The 15,601-nt window shown below is 30.9% G+C and overlaps 1 protein-coding gene across 2 annotated transcripts in view; it reads left to right on the top strand.

Annotated features, from left to right (window-relative positions):
- Positions 1–15,601, top strand: part of LOC126739708 (DNA-directed RNA polymerase, mitochondrial) — a 77,654-nt gene that overhangs the window by 36,785 nt on the left and 25,268 nt on the right. The window lies entirely within an intron of this gene.

The raw sequence follows: 15,601 nt of genomic DNA, 5'->3' as shown, positions 1-15,601 counted from the left end.
GGCATAAATTATTAATTAATCATAGTAAAAAACTATTTTATCACCATAAAATAACAAACTCTGAAAATCCTAGTCTGAGCTAGATAACAATAAAACAATTTTTTTTTGAATTTAATATAGAGAATAACGGCTTATTAATTACAAATCCTATAGAAGTAGCTAATTATTTTAATAACTCTTTTATTGAAGAATTTCAAAATATTTTAAGCACTTTAAAACAAATTAAAGATATTTCATCTAATATCCAGAATATTTCTTTTGCATGTTTTTTGCATAGTATGAGCATTGTGCCTCTCAGTGAGGGTGAATTCCTAAATATTATAAAAAATAAAATGAAAAATAAAAAGTCTGGAGGACCTGATGAAATTTCGTTATCTGTATTTAAAAATACCGCGAAGGCTTGCATCAGACCATTAATATATCTCATTAATATGTCATTCGAAAATGGAATATTTCCAAACTCATTAAAAAATTGTAAGGTTATTCCTGTTTTTAAAAAAGGGGATAACTTCCTGTTTCTCAAAAATACTTGAATATGCAATGCTTGATAGACTTTTAGCTTATCTAATAAAAAATAAAATATTTTCGGAAAGACAACATGGTTTTCTGTTGGGTAGATCTACCTCGTCTGTCATTTTTATCTGAGGTTATCGATGCACTTGAGGGAGGTGAGCGCCCTGTGGGGATCTTTTGTGACCTAAGCAGGGCGTTAGACTTTGTCAGCCATGATGCTTTGTTGTGCGAGATGGAGTCATACGGCATGAGAGGCGTCGGCTTAAATTGGTTCGCCTTCTTTTTAGCATATCGGACACAATCAATAACACCTCTACAAAAGGACAAAGCGCTCCAAAAAATTTTGCTCGTGACGTCACGCGTTTGGGCCATGCACTTCGGGTTGATTTTCAGGTGAATTCGGCTGTTGACGCTGCCGTTGTTCGTCCGCGGAAGGCTGCCTGCAACGCTGCCAGACTTTGCAGATTGCCGTGAACATTAGGATGTTATGAATGATTACTATCTTAAAATAATTAAATCTATATCTTTAACTGCTCTTACTTTACAATTTAGTTTAAAAAAAGAGTGCATCCTTATTTCTCTTTTCATAATTTAAACTTCCATTTTTTCAAATTTTATAATTTATCTAATACCTTGTTACTTGCCAATAGGAGTTCTTTCTATATAAATCTGACAGCGGCGCATCTACTAGTTGTGCCACCTGATGAAACGAGAGGTTAGGTTGTTTATATTTATGTTTTGTGGTTGCCGGTATTTCTGACGAGATCCGCAGTAAACATTAGCTCATTTTTGTGTTTTTTTCTAAAATCGGAACTGTTTATTTCCGCTAAACGTGTATGTTATATTTATGTAAACTCTTCGCGTACTTTTAAATCGCAAAATCGTACTTTCGGACTAGAAAAATCCTCGGAAAAACCGGGTCTCCGGCGCGCCGCGGTTTTATTTGTTTATATCAGACTTTAATACTTCAGTTCGTGTTTAATTTAATGTTTTTCTCTGTAGCTTATATCAGAGTGTAAATATGCCTCAAATGTGTTGTGTTCCGGGTTGTAACGGAAACTATAAAAACGGCGGACCTAAAGTGCATGTCTTCGGTTTTCCGAAGGATATACCTAAATCTAAGGGGAAAATGGGTAAAAGCCATACACAGAGATGACTTTGAGCCCACAAACAACACCAAAGTATGTGAAGCTCATTTTCCTGAAGGTAATATAATAAAGAGTACTTTATTATATGTTTTATTATACATATTAAGTTCAAGATTCCAACACAGGTAAAATTTTTACAATAGAATTACTAAGACCATGACTGAAACTTTTGAAACTTTTTTATATAGCGAGCCAGTTTGTGTTTTAACATTACAAGACAACAAAATAGTGCATTCTTTAAATTTTATTTGTAAACAATTAGCTTTGCTTACAACTGCAAAGGAAAGGTACAGATATTCAAGTAGTACAATAATTTTTACTTATATAATCTATACTATTAGTCCTCATGCATACAAGTATTTAAGAGATTATGGATCCCTAATTTTACCACATCCTCAAATTATAATGGGTATGAAAAAAAAAATGTTTTTAACTTATGCCCGAAATGTGTTTAGTTTACTTAAGGATCATGAGAGATTTGTGACACTACTTTTTGATGAAATTCATATTGACCCTTACATGGACTATAAAGGCGGTAATATCACTAGAACATCAGTCAATAATAAGTCTCTAGCTTCAACGGCATTTACTTTTATGATTACAAGTGTGTGTTCCAGCTTTAAGGAAGTAGTTCACATAGCTCCCATCTCCAAAATTACATCAGACATACTTTATAATTTTATTAAGACAATTATTGAAAATTTAGAGGAGATTGGGTACATAGTTTTTTAATAGTGTGATAATAATGCCATTAGTCATTTTTCAACTGCAGACCAACTTAGCATTGTTTATACTCATCCCATAGATAACACAGTTCACTTACTTAAATGTGTATTTAATAATTGGCTTAACTCTAAACCAGACCAACAATTTTATTTTCCTGATTTTGACACCTCGAAGAAAAAATGTGCTTCTTTTTTTGCAATTAAAAAATTACATGAACTGGAGTAGGTATACCTAAGCTTTTTAAGCTTTTAAAGTCAATATATGTATTTATGTGTATATAATAACATTTTTTACTACTTAATGGTATAAAAAAAATAAAAAAATCCTTAATACGTATGTTGAATTTTGGCGCAGATGTAGGGGAGTTGGGAGTCTGCATTTAATATTACACCATAATATTTAACCTGACATTCAACCAGAACTAAAACATACCTTTGAATGTTTCCTGAACTCTATTCTATTCCTAGCATTTTTTAAAATAAGCCAAATATTGAGATATTAGCATATGAAATCCCTTGGTTTTTAAAAATCGGTGGCCCACATCGATGACGTCACGCGCCAAGCACTAAGGCCTTGTCTTTGAGTGGGTGTTGACACAATACGTGGAACTAAGAAATAAATTGGGTTCATATTGTTCAAACAATCTTCACACTGACTTGGGAGTACCTCAAGGTTCGGTGCTCGGGCCTATATTATTTCTTATATTTGTAAATTCATTGCCTACAGATTTTACTGTATAGTCACGTTACAATGTACGCGGATGATATATCAGCCCTTGTTCGATAACAGTGTACAGAAATATGCACATTACTGCGGGAAAAGCATTGCACGAGCTAAATAATTGGTTTACTTTAAATGAGCTTTTTCTTAATACCAAGAAAACAAATTATATGTTTTTTTTTACACTCATCGGGGTCAAATAAATCTTGATCTTGACATGTAATTAGGCAATAATGGTAGTTTCTTGCAACGTCAACAAACAATAAAGTTTCTTGGCTTGATACTAGATGGCACTCTTTCATGGGAGGCATATTGCAATGATTTGGCATTAAAATTAGGTAGCCTTTGTTATGCCATAAGAAATATTAGGTCCTTAATGGATAAAAACCAGTTAGTTTGTGTGGTCTATGCCACAATCCACTCTTAGGATTCGTGTGGGATCCATTTCTGGGGTTTTTCAGCGTATGCGTGTCGTGTATTTATTGGTCAAAAACAAGTTATTAGATGTATGGCGGGAGTACCCCCAAAAACTTCCTGTAGATCGCTTTTTAATCACTTTGAGATTTTAACTGTTCCGTGTATGTATATATTTGAAGTGTGTTTATTTGTTTTTACAAATCTTAATTTATTTGTGACAAATGGTTTTTTTCATAATTATCCAACTAGACTAAGAAATGATTTATCTTTGTTGCATACTAGACTAACTCTTTCAAAAAATGTTATCCTGAAAATATGTCCAAAAGTATTTAATAAATTGCCAAATAACATAAAAAATTGCAATAGTTTGTCAATATTTAAAAAGAAATTGAAAGTTTCTTTACTTTTAAAGTGTTATTGTGATATTAAGACTTACCTTTCGGAGTAATAACTAGCTGTAACGTATATATTTATTTCTGTTACTATTTTATATGCTTAATCATGTTCTTGAGTATGTAAACTAGGATTAGTGATAGTGTAGATTTAGGTATATACGACCAGGTATAGATGAATTCCATACACTGTATTGTGTCAATTTTGGATAATAAAGATTTGAATTTGAATTTGAATGGCTATAAAGTTAGCAAAAAATTAGGGGCTCTTAAAGATATAGAGGATATTCCATTTAAGAGGAAAAACGGCATTATTTTTTGACTTTCCGCATGTTTTTCAATAAATTCAAGAAAACAAGAAATTTGAACATAGTAATAAGAAAAATAATTGCATAAAAAATAAAAGTTTTTTTAATAACCGTACTACAGGCTGTCCCACTTAAGATGGATACAAGCCAATATCACAGAATAAACGATCTCACAGAAGCGAAGGCTAGCCCTTTCTACCGTACCGGTTTTTCGTTCAGGCTCCTCCCATTTACCCCCATTCTAACGGGTACAACTGTCGTCGCCCACGTGGGGTATCGGGTCATAATTAGTGTATTAGTACGAGCGTTAGTGTGTATATTTGCGATATTTTATAATTTTCCGTTTTTTATTTTATTTTTGTTAAGTAGGTATTACATATTACCTTGTTTTGGAGTTTAACTCTGTGCTCTGTGACTTTTTGTTTTTTCTTTCATTTGTGTTGTGCTAAAAACTTAAAAAAAAAAACATTAAAATACCAACTTTCTGTGCGTATAGGGGTTGTTTTGCCAAAAGCGTCGCTGGAAAAAGTTTATTTTCGTTTCCTAGGGATATTAGAAGGTGAGCAATAACAATAAAAAAAGAAAGTAGGTATAGAAAAGTTACATTATTATGTATTATTTATTATTAATTATGGTTGTTTAAAAGCTTTGAAAAGTTCAGAATATTCCCTAATTAATTTGTCGTGTCATGCAAATAAATACAGAATAAACATTATTTAATTTAATAAACATATATGTATATACCTAAACCATATGTATCTATGTATGTGTACATACGTGCAGGTATATAGCATTGTACATAGATAAAAATATAAAGGTTGATTTAGGTATACAGTATTTTTATGTGACAAAGAATAATGACTTTAATTTTCAATTATCTGTCTTTTTATGGACTGGTTTACCCATGCAAGTGCATAATATAGTAGTAGTAAAACCCTTAAAAGTCTTATATTTTGTTCCAGACTATCACAATAGACGGCGACTATACTACGTATAATACCTTTATAAAATATGGACGTATGTGTGGTACCTTCATATGTATACATATAATAATACATACATATATCTTTTTATATATAAATATATAAAAGCCGATCACACTTACTCTTAAATGTGTTGTGTTTAAAACATACGAGAAAACATACCTGCGTATAAACCTTCCAGCTAAATTTTAATTTAAAAATACCTACCTATGTACATATGTATATGTATATTGTTAACATATTAACATCACACAAATAGCAGACTTTTTCTCAGCTAGTGCCTTACTAAAGGCAAATATTATTTACCATTATCATAAAACAACTAAGACAAAAATTCTATTCCAAAACAAATTAAAAGTATACTAACCTACACCTCTATCGTGTATCAAAACTGTCAAATAACAATTTTTATAAAAATAATAATTATTATAATTATTCTAAAAAGCAAGGACCAATATAGGTCTTAACAAAAAAAAAATCCTATTTGAAATGTAACTAAATTTTGTAGTTCGCTCCCGTATTATATGAATATACCGATTTTGATTTTAAAAATAAAAGCACTTCGTTCAGTGTATGCGTTTACTACAACTTTACGAGATATCTCAGTGTATTTGCGCCGGGTGCATCTGTCAGTTGGGCTTATAAAAAACTGGTTCACGGATATCAAAGGAGCCGACGCAAGCCTTCGCTTCTGTGAGATTGTTTATTCTGTGCCAATATCTTGGTTGTTTGTTGAGCGATCTATTTCATTTTTGGTTGATGGCTGTATAGCTATAAGGCGCACAATTTGCCGAGGGTAAAAAATGCGATACCTTAAAGACGTACATGTTGTGTGATATTTTTCGATTCAAGAGTAAAGTACTAAACTTTAGGACACACAATCCTCCTCACCGAGAGGATTGAATGTAATTTAAGAGATTTAAAGTAAGAGATACTTAAGTTCTAATTTTGATAAATATTCATATAGGGTGTGTCACTAAAATAAGACATTTTTATTATTATCTTTTTAAGCATATACTTACGACGCCACTGAATAAACAACTGATTTATATCAATATATTAATCGATTTAAGTTTTCCGATAGCTTTCTTAACTTTCAATTCGTCTAATGTTCGTGGAAGACTTAAACTTTATTTTTCATAGAACTCCACCAAAAAAAAATCCAGACCTAGGAGGCCATGCGACAAAATGATTATTGCGACCAATCTATTTACCTCGACTCCTCACAGGTGCAGCATTATGGATTGGAGCGGATTCGAGCATCTAACAGAATATACAAATTCTCTGTATAAGTTAACGGCAAAGAGTATAATTATTTAAAAACAAAAATGGCCCTGGAAACAAAATATATCTTTTGTCACATTGCTAACATTAATAAAATTTATATAGCATAAAGAGTTAATATGCGTTTAGATTTAACAGAAAAAGTAGAAATAGTGAGATTAGTAGCAGATGGTGCGCGAAACTGTCTCACAAGAATTTAATCGGAGGCACCCTGATCACTTAATATCGTACACCACGGTGTGTAAAGTAAATCGAATGTTTTATCAACGGGATTTGGTAGTACAGAAGAAAGTAAGAGGGCAAAGAAATCATCAATAAGATGCAAGAATTTTAAATAAGTTGCGGCTGATCCACCATCGAGTTTAAAAAGCTTTAATAGTAGGCGGAAGAGTACAGTTTTAAGAGCTTAAAAAGAAATAGGATTAGACCGTTTAAACTAAGATTTTTGTACACGTTACGACCAGATGATGATCAGAGAATAATGGAGTACTGTTTAAACATGGCTAAATTGTACGAAGACCGCAGTCTATTTTGGCAAATAATATTTTCATATTATTAATATATTATTTATAATATAGTTTCTATTTACTGATGAATCGTGTTTTTCTTACAACGGGAAGGTATAATCTCAGAATATTAGATATGGAGTAATGGAATCCTCACTTGGTAATTAATTGTAAATATCAATACTTTGAGAAAGTAAATGTGTGGTGTGGTATTTTTAAAGACCGCATTTTTGACCCTTCTTTTTCAATACGACTTTAAACGGTGCGAAATTTTTGGTTTTCTTGCAATGAAAATTTTTAAATTAATGGACTGGGCGAAATGGTTCTTTTATACCATTGCCCCCTAGGTCTCCAGACCTCACACCTCTGGATTTCTTTCCGTAGGGTGCTATCAAATATAAAGTTTATAAAACCCGTCCAAGAACATTAGAAGAATTGAAAACTCAAATATAACAAGCATATGAATACTTTTCTAGACAAAAATTACGAAAAGTTTGCTTAAGAAATAGGAAAATGTATGAAAAATGCATTAGAAAGCCACTATACTTTTTTTTGGTCGAGGATGTTGACACAGCTTTTTTTTTCCCAGTGGTATCGTATGTACTCAATATAATTTAACAAATTAAAAATAAATAATGTCCTAAATGTAGTTTACTCTTGAATCAAAAAATATATATCGCATTTTTTACCCTTGGCAAAATGTGCGCCTTATAGCCTATACAGCCTGTTACCAAAAATGAAAAGATCGCTCAACAAACAACCGAGATATTGGCTTATATCCATCTTAAGTAGGACACTCCTGTATATGAATCCTATAAAAGCAAAATCCGACAAATCCACTTTTAGAAAATTTTGGGAAATGAGAAAAAACGATAAGTGGAAATTAAAAGCTCAATATCTTTTTAAGTTTCTTGATATACATAGAGAAAGTCATCAAGCATCTAATTTTGAACAATTCAACCTGGAAAAACATCTTAGTGAAAGTTATTTGAAATAAATTTTTTTTTGTCCTGGATTTGAAACTAACAAACCCATTTGTGGGATTTTGAAACTGACCATAGTGGATTTGTCGTATTTTGTAAAAAAAAAACTTTTGTTTTTGAAATACGTATTTAATTACGGAAAAATTTAACAAACATAGATACTTATCATACATTATTTAAAAAATAGTTTAAACTAACAAATCACTTAAATAAGGCATGTTTTCACACAAATTCTCTTCATTTTCTGGAATTTCTATGTTCTCCAGATTTTCTAATTCGTATTTTTCAAGAATATTCTTATAGTATTCCAGTTCATTCAGTTCTTTCCATTTATCTTCATAATGTTTGGTGAGGAGTGTTTGGACATCCTTTAGCTTTTTAGGATTTGGCTGTATAACCTTTTGAACTAATACTGGTTTTATGTCGGTTGGTGGCTTGCCCTTTTTTAAGACTGATTTAAAAACACCCAGATCTGATTTATAGGACTGCTCTCCTCGAATCGTAACCTGTCCAGAACTAGTGCGATTCAATATGTACCTCTTGCATGCATTAAATGACAAGTGCCATTGTCCAGTAGGTTTTACTGTTTCCTTACAAGCTTTCTTTCAATTGTGCACTTAGAAGTGCAAATCGATAAACTTTACCGTGATCAGCAAAAATATTAAGGTACTGTTCTACGAAGACTAAGATTTCTTTTTTTATATTTTTTTTCAATCTGCACGGAGAAAGGAATGCCCAACAACTGGAAAGATAATTTCTAATTTTGAGACTGACTGAGGAGCCTTCTGACTAAGCCAGATGGTACACATTGTAATTAAAGTAGAGTTTTTATTCTGACCTGCACATCCGTCAGCAACAAATCTTACTTTATTTTTATTCCTAATGTCTAGTTGACAAAGTTTGTAAAATACAGCACTTGCTATTTCATTTGATCCCTTATGGTATTCGTCTTCAGTCCAAGCATAAATTGACACATTATTTTTAGTGAGGGGTGAGTGTGAACTGCCAGTAACAATGGTAAAATTGTAAATATAAAGCTGGCGGCTATAATAAACTGGTTGGTCAGGAATCTTTGGTAGTACCTGATTCTTCTGGCAATCACATGATATTGTAATTAGTTCAGGTTTTTCTTCTTTTAAATTGTCAAAGAAAGCCTTGGAGCGTAATTTATGTACATGTCTTTCCGTCATTAGTTTTTTTTTATTTTCGTCTTTCTCATTTTTTATTTTTTCTGTTAATTGGAGACACACGGAACACACATCAGTGCGGGGTGAACCAAAGCCAATGTTCTAAATCGTCATAGTCTCCACATCTTTGAAATACTAAGTGTTGAGGGTAAATATTTGCGGTTAGTTCTGTTTCGACAATAATGAGACTCGATTACCTTAAAACTTTCAATGAATTTCATTACTGACTCTTTTTTCGCACTATATTTTTCAGAAATTCTGTCGCCACCCCTTGTTTCATACGCCATTTTCCCGGATTCTTTAAACCTATTTAAAACCCCATTAATCCGATCTTTACCAACTGCCAAAATTTTAGTAAATGCATTCCTGCAAACTGGAACCAGTTTTAAAGTATTGGCCTTGGGAATATTATAAACAACTGAAAAACTTCTTTTAGACGTGCCCTTTTCATTTTGGGTCCTTTTGCGTTTAATATCTCTAATCAGGCAGTGCTTTAAAATTAGGTTGTCTTGCTCAATTTTAGTTTTGTGAAGATAAAAAGTTTTATGAAAATTTGAAACATTGTACATTGACAATTAACTGCAACGATACGATTTTGTCGCGTGTTTACATTTTGGATACTCCTGCAAACTTTTATTCTTGTATCTAGAATATTAAATATTATGCAAAACACTGTCAATAAGTTTAAAAAAAAATGTATCTCTCATTTTGCTCTCGTTTTCTCTTCCAAGTTTCTGGTTTAAGCCACTCTTTTCCTTGCTAAGAGAGGCGTCGTATGTTTTATTGACTCTGTCAATTCCATTTCATAGAGTTTTAGGCACTTAAAACTTATTATTTAATAAACAAATTGGCAATAATTAAAAAAAAGTACAAAATACTACTGTTCGAGTCCGCGAACAACGTTATACTAACAAACATCGTAAAAAATTCGCGCGTAAAATTAGTATTGTTATGTGGACGCCGGGAGCGCCGTGATTGGTCGAAATGGATTTGTCGGTTTTTGTTACGACGCGTTGTATTTGACATTAGGATTTGGGGGATTTTGAAACTATAGCCAATATTCTACTTTAAATTTCAACGTATTTTGACGGTTTTTGATACCACAAACCTATTTAAATCTGCAGATTTTTATTATGTAAACAGTTCAAAATAATAACCTCGTTTTTGACCAAAAGTGGATTTGTCGGGTTTTGCTTCTATAGGATTCATAAGTCTATCTTCAAATATTTTTAAGTTATTGGCACTAAAAAGTCACATTTTGAGTAAAATTCTTTATGAATATAAACAATGTTGACAAACGGTATATTTAAGAAAAAAAATACAACAATAAATCCTTAAGCTACCATAGTTTGTCTAGATTCTACTTAAATATTATAATCTTTATTTACAATAGATAAAGTACAAAATGCAAATTTGAAAAGAAATATTATACTACGAACTAAATTTGCAATAGAAGAAAAGAAAAAAATACAAAAAAGAACGTTCTAAAAATATAACCCAAAGATAAACCAAATTAACGTAAAAGTAAAAAAAGAATAATTTATAACTAATTTCCAACATCAATTCACCGTAACATTGTGAGAATTATGAATATTTGCTGGCTTTGAATCAGGTAGAAATTCTATTTAAATAACTAGAATTTAGTTCAAATTTTTTAGTTGTAGTGGCAAATGTATGTAAATTCTTGTGAGGCTGTGCAGTATGCCAGTAGCACTACCAAGCTACCCCTATCAACTATGTAAAATTGATTGTTTATAATTATTCTCTCTTTTTCATATGTTGAAGAACACTTTTTATATATAGTTGTCCTATTGTTAAAAGGTTTGTTTGTTTATAAAGTAAGTCTGATAGAAATCTTTTAGGTTTTTTAGTAAACATTTTATATAAGCATATATTTTTGTGTGATGTTTAAAGGTGGAATTACTGTAAAATATGCACTGCCCTATATGCTAAGCCCATATATTAAAATTGACTCAATTAGTAATTGGTACTTTAATATCCGGAAAATTGCTATTTTGGTTATCATTTATTGAAAATGAAATACACAAGTATACTATTTTCTGTACGTTCATTGAAAGAATATTTTGATCCATCCATAATTATCATTTAGATATATGATCCTCTGATTTGCTAACTGTCTCCTCCCAAGATTTGCCCCTAATTAAAACAACAGTATCATCTACATAGCATACAAGTTGACAATCTATATCCGAGATCACAGAGAAAAGGTCGTGTAAATATAAACAGAAAAGCGTAGGACCGAAAACAGTTCCGTATGGTACTCCAATGCAAATTTGTAGGATTTGCTATATACACCTTTTATTTTTACGCCTTGTGTTCGTCCTGTTAAATATGACTAATATAATTTTATTACATTACCTCTAATTCCAATATTTTTAAGTTTACTGAATAAATTATATGAGGTACAGTGTCAAATGCACGGGCTAAGTCTACAAAAAATCCAAGAGTATTAAGTTTGTTGTTAAAATTAGTTACTATATAATCTGTAATATGCAACATAGCGTCCTCTACATCTAGTCCTGCTGAAAATTTATACTGGGGAGTTTGACAGAATTTTCTTGTTCGGCATTTTCCTTTAAATTTATCTAATCTCAATTTTATAGTCTTTACAAAAACTCTAAAAATACATCTAGTCATTGAAATCAGCCTATAATTTTCTTTGTTTAATTTATCTCCATTTTTTTAAATTAAATTTATTAGTAATGTAATATCTGATAAAGAAAACCTTTTATGTGGCACACTTACTTTTCTAGAATTTAATGCAACTCAACGCAGTATTTAATGATCACTGAATAACTCCTGACCGTTCCTTTAAAACTTTTCATTCCACTTTAACCACTAAAGGTAATAGTCTAGTCAGTCCTGAACTGTATCATCCTGCTTTTGAGCTGCAAATATCAAATAGTAAAGCCATTACTTAAAACTACCAGTGATATATTCTTATAACTTTAATCAAGCATTTTTTATATCTAAAAATAACTATTTCTACATACAATTGGCATTTAATATTGTTAATGATAGCTTAAATACTACTGTTGCAAACTTCAATTCTCTTGTTCATGATTGAATCTGTACTTGCATTTAAAAGAACACATTCTAAGAAAGTCTAGTTTATCGTAAAAAAATAGTACACCGAAGGTACAGACAATCAAGATCAAACACTGATTACTTAAATTACTTTAAAGAAGTGCTTACCATTATATTGAGAGCGTCGAAAATGCAATACAACATAATAGCAAATCTTTTTGATTCGCAAAGTTTGCAAAGTTGCAGTCCAATTAAGAGGCTTCTACTGTTCCATGAGATGTTCCTTCATGACCTAAAGGTTGATATACCTGTTGCAAACTTCTGCCATCCATTTTTTATCTGGATTTAACAAGAATACTAACTCTTTTAATGTAATTTAAACCATATCAACCAGATGTCCTTTAGCGCTACTACAATCGAAATAGCATTAGCTAAACTGAATGGTCTTTTAAAAGAGTGTTACCTGTAAGTCGGGCCTGGATCTTACCTGTTCTGAGATCATGTCCTATTTGAGTATTAACTCCTTATCGAGCAAAAGGCAGTTATTTGCTTTGCATTTAAAGTTCTGAATGTTACTTTAGTAGTTTTAGTCCAGAATATGTGTCTTTCTTTTCTTTACTGTGAGGCGCTTCTCCATATTTCCTTTTACATAAAAGTCTATCTACTAAATAATCCTTTTAACAGAATAGCTTCTACAGTGAAGAGATTTGCAAAAGATTTTTTAATTTAAGTCTTCAGTTATCGAAACTATTTTGGTATAGTACTCTAGCCTCACTCTTTAGATTAAGCTTAGCCTAGTTTATAAGTATTATAGTTATTACTTAAGAATACTGTTTGTTAAGTTTTCATTTAGTTTATTTAGTTCATATTGATTCATGTTCTTTTATCACTCGGTATTTTTTCTTTAGTTAAATTTAATGCCTTTGGTTTACTCACCTTGTTAAGGAAGTATTTCATTTGTTTAAATAATTTAGTTTTTTGTTTGTTTTGAGGCCTTAAACAGTGCGCGTTTCATTTTCATTCGAGCTCTAATCGTCAAACAGTCTAGAGTCGCGACTCAACACCGAAAAATCGCTAGCGTGAAAGGGTAGATAATTCGTAAATCTCGGCCACCAATAATAAAAGGTAAGGTCTCACAACAGCTTTTTTCAAGTTTTTAGTTAATCTCATTAAGTGTTTACAGTCCACTAAATTACTTTTTTTTTCCTTTTTTTTTCATCGTGAGTTAACTAACTTTTTAATTTTATTTTTTTTATTTGAACTCAGCGCAATTAATCAACACTGTTAACTGTTAATATGTAATTGAAATATTATATAAATTGACAAATAAATAACTAAATAAACAAAAACCTACAAGTAATGCAGGTGATATCCTTATAGTAGATCTGATATTCGTTAAATCAAGTGTCCACAGATACTAACAGTATATTTTAAATACGTTGCCAGATTGTGAAACTATTTTCTTTATTAAGGTGTCAGGTCAAAGGGTCTATTTTGGCATTGGGTCGAAAACATACTTTACTCTTTGTAAATTTTACATATCAAGCATGGAATCGTTACCATTATTAATTTAATGCATCCCAACAGATAAAACAGTACACGTTCTATTTTGTTATACTTTAAGAGAGTTTTATCCCTTTCTCATCATTATGGTTTGCTTACTCACACCATGTTTAGGAGTATACGCATTTTAAACAATGTTGATAAACGGAAAGTGAAAATCTCAACTTTATGATCTATCTAAATAATATTGTCTCAGGAAACTCGAAGATCCCAAAAAAATCATATTTTTTAAAATGCTTAAAATTCCTAAGAGAAATAATTTTGTGAACAACTTTTTCCGCAAGAAATCTGAATGTGGAAAGTACCCTGTAGTCGCTAATATTGTCAGCATTAAGAGTACCAGCTGAAACGACAATATCATTATTAATAATAAAAATCGAATCCAGCAACGATTACCCCTTTTTTGATATTCGAGTTGGTTTATGTGTATCTTGTGCAAAATCAGAAGTATCCATTTATTCTATTATAGGAGTTGAAATATGTATTTACATTTTAAAACCTATATTTAGATCACCCAATAGAGTTATATAATCAGAAAATGGTAGAACTAATAATAAAGTTTATTTGGCAAAAATCATCATAAATAAGTATTTACAAATAATGGGTATCCTGTTATTAATTTATTTTTCTATATTGTACTATATTGCACTAAAGCTAACTAATTATAAATGACAGTTAGGTTCATCTACATCGAGTTTAGTGTATTTTAATCTAACTTTGTTTTTATTAATAAAACTTAATTTTCTAAAATCAATATTAATATATTTTATTTATTGCTTACTACGTCGTGTAAAATTTGGCGATTTGTTTCCTGAATCGATTCTTGTAGTTTTGGTTTCAAGCGTTTTTCCCCAATTACATTTTGGAGATTATATGGAACTATGTAAAACGCCTTAGGACCTATAAATGTAGAACATCTTTGTCGAAGATTTTTTCGCTTTTTTGGAACTTTTTTTCCGCGATTTTTGTAGCAATTCTTCACATACATCACATTGATAGTTACTGTCATTATAATTTAAAGTGTTATTAAACTTCAAACAAAGAGCAGAAGGTTGCTTTTCCGATACATTCACTTCCTCATCCAATAACTATATAACATAGTATAAGTGAACTCTTATAATATATTAAATTCAAAAAGACTACCAATAGTGTCACTACTATACACTAAAACATGTTCATTTCACTTAATTTACTTTTGCATACTTTAAAATGCGTTTAAAAGAGAAATATAAAACATGTGTTTTCTCTCTAAATTCGACTAAGTCTTACTACTTTCCTTACGCATTTTCTTAAATAATTCTTATAATTTAAGTACAGTAACTTAATATATGTTTGCATTTACAATTGAAAAGCCGGGTAATCGACCGATAATACAATATATTATATATCTTATAGGTCAATTTTAATCCTAACAAAACCAAAACTTATTATACTTTGCGAAAATTTTTGCCTATTAAGAGGAGTAAAATAGAAGTCAGTTGCTCTTCGTTTTTCAAACAATTGGGTTACGTCTCTCGATCTCCATTTTCCATAAATACCTATATAAGTATTAATATAATTAGTAAGTATTTTAATTGGAAAATGTTTTATTGGTCCTTCATTGGGAACAAATAAGATTTGAGAGTTTTGAGCATTTGTATGAGAAAAAACTTACTATAATAGCAATTATAGTAACCAAAACCAGCAATATATCGAAGGCGGATATGCTAATTTAGGCACATAATGTTATTTTTAATCTGTGATTTGGATTAGCTATGAATAAACCAATATATTTTAAGAAAAAACTTTATTTTCGTGTTTTAGCCTTCAGACTTTTGGAGATA

This window comes from Anthonomus grandis, chromosome 1 (assembly GCF_022605725.1).
Source record: "Anthonomus grandis grandis chromosome 1, icAntGran1.3, whole genome shotgun sequence".
NCBI lineage: Eukaryota > Metazoa > Arthropoda > Insecta > Coleoptera > Curculionidae > Anthonomus > Anthonomus grandis.
Note: the sequence above shows the minus strand (reverse complement) of the source record. Positions and strands in the feature narration are given on the sequence as shown.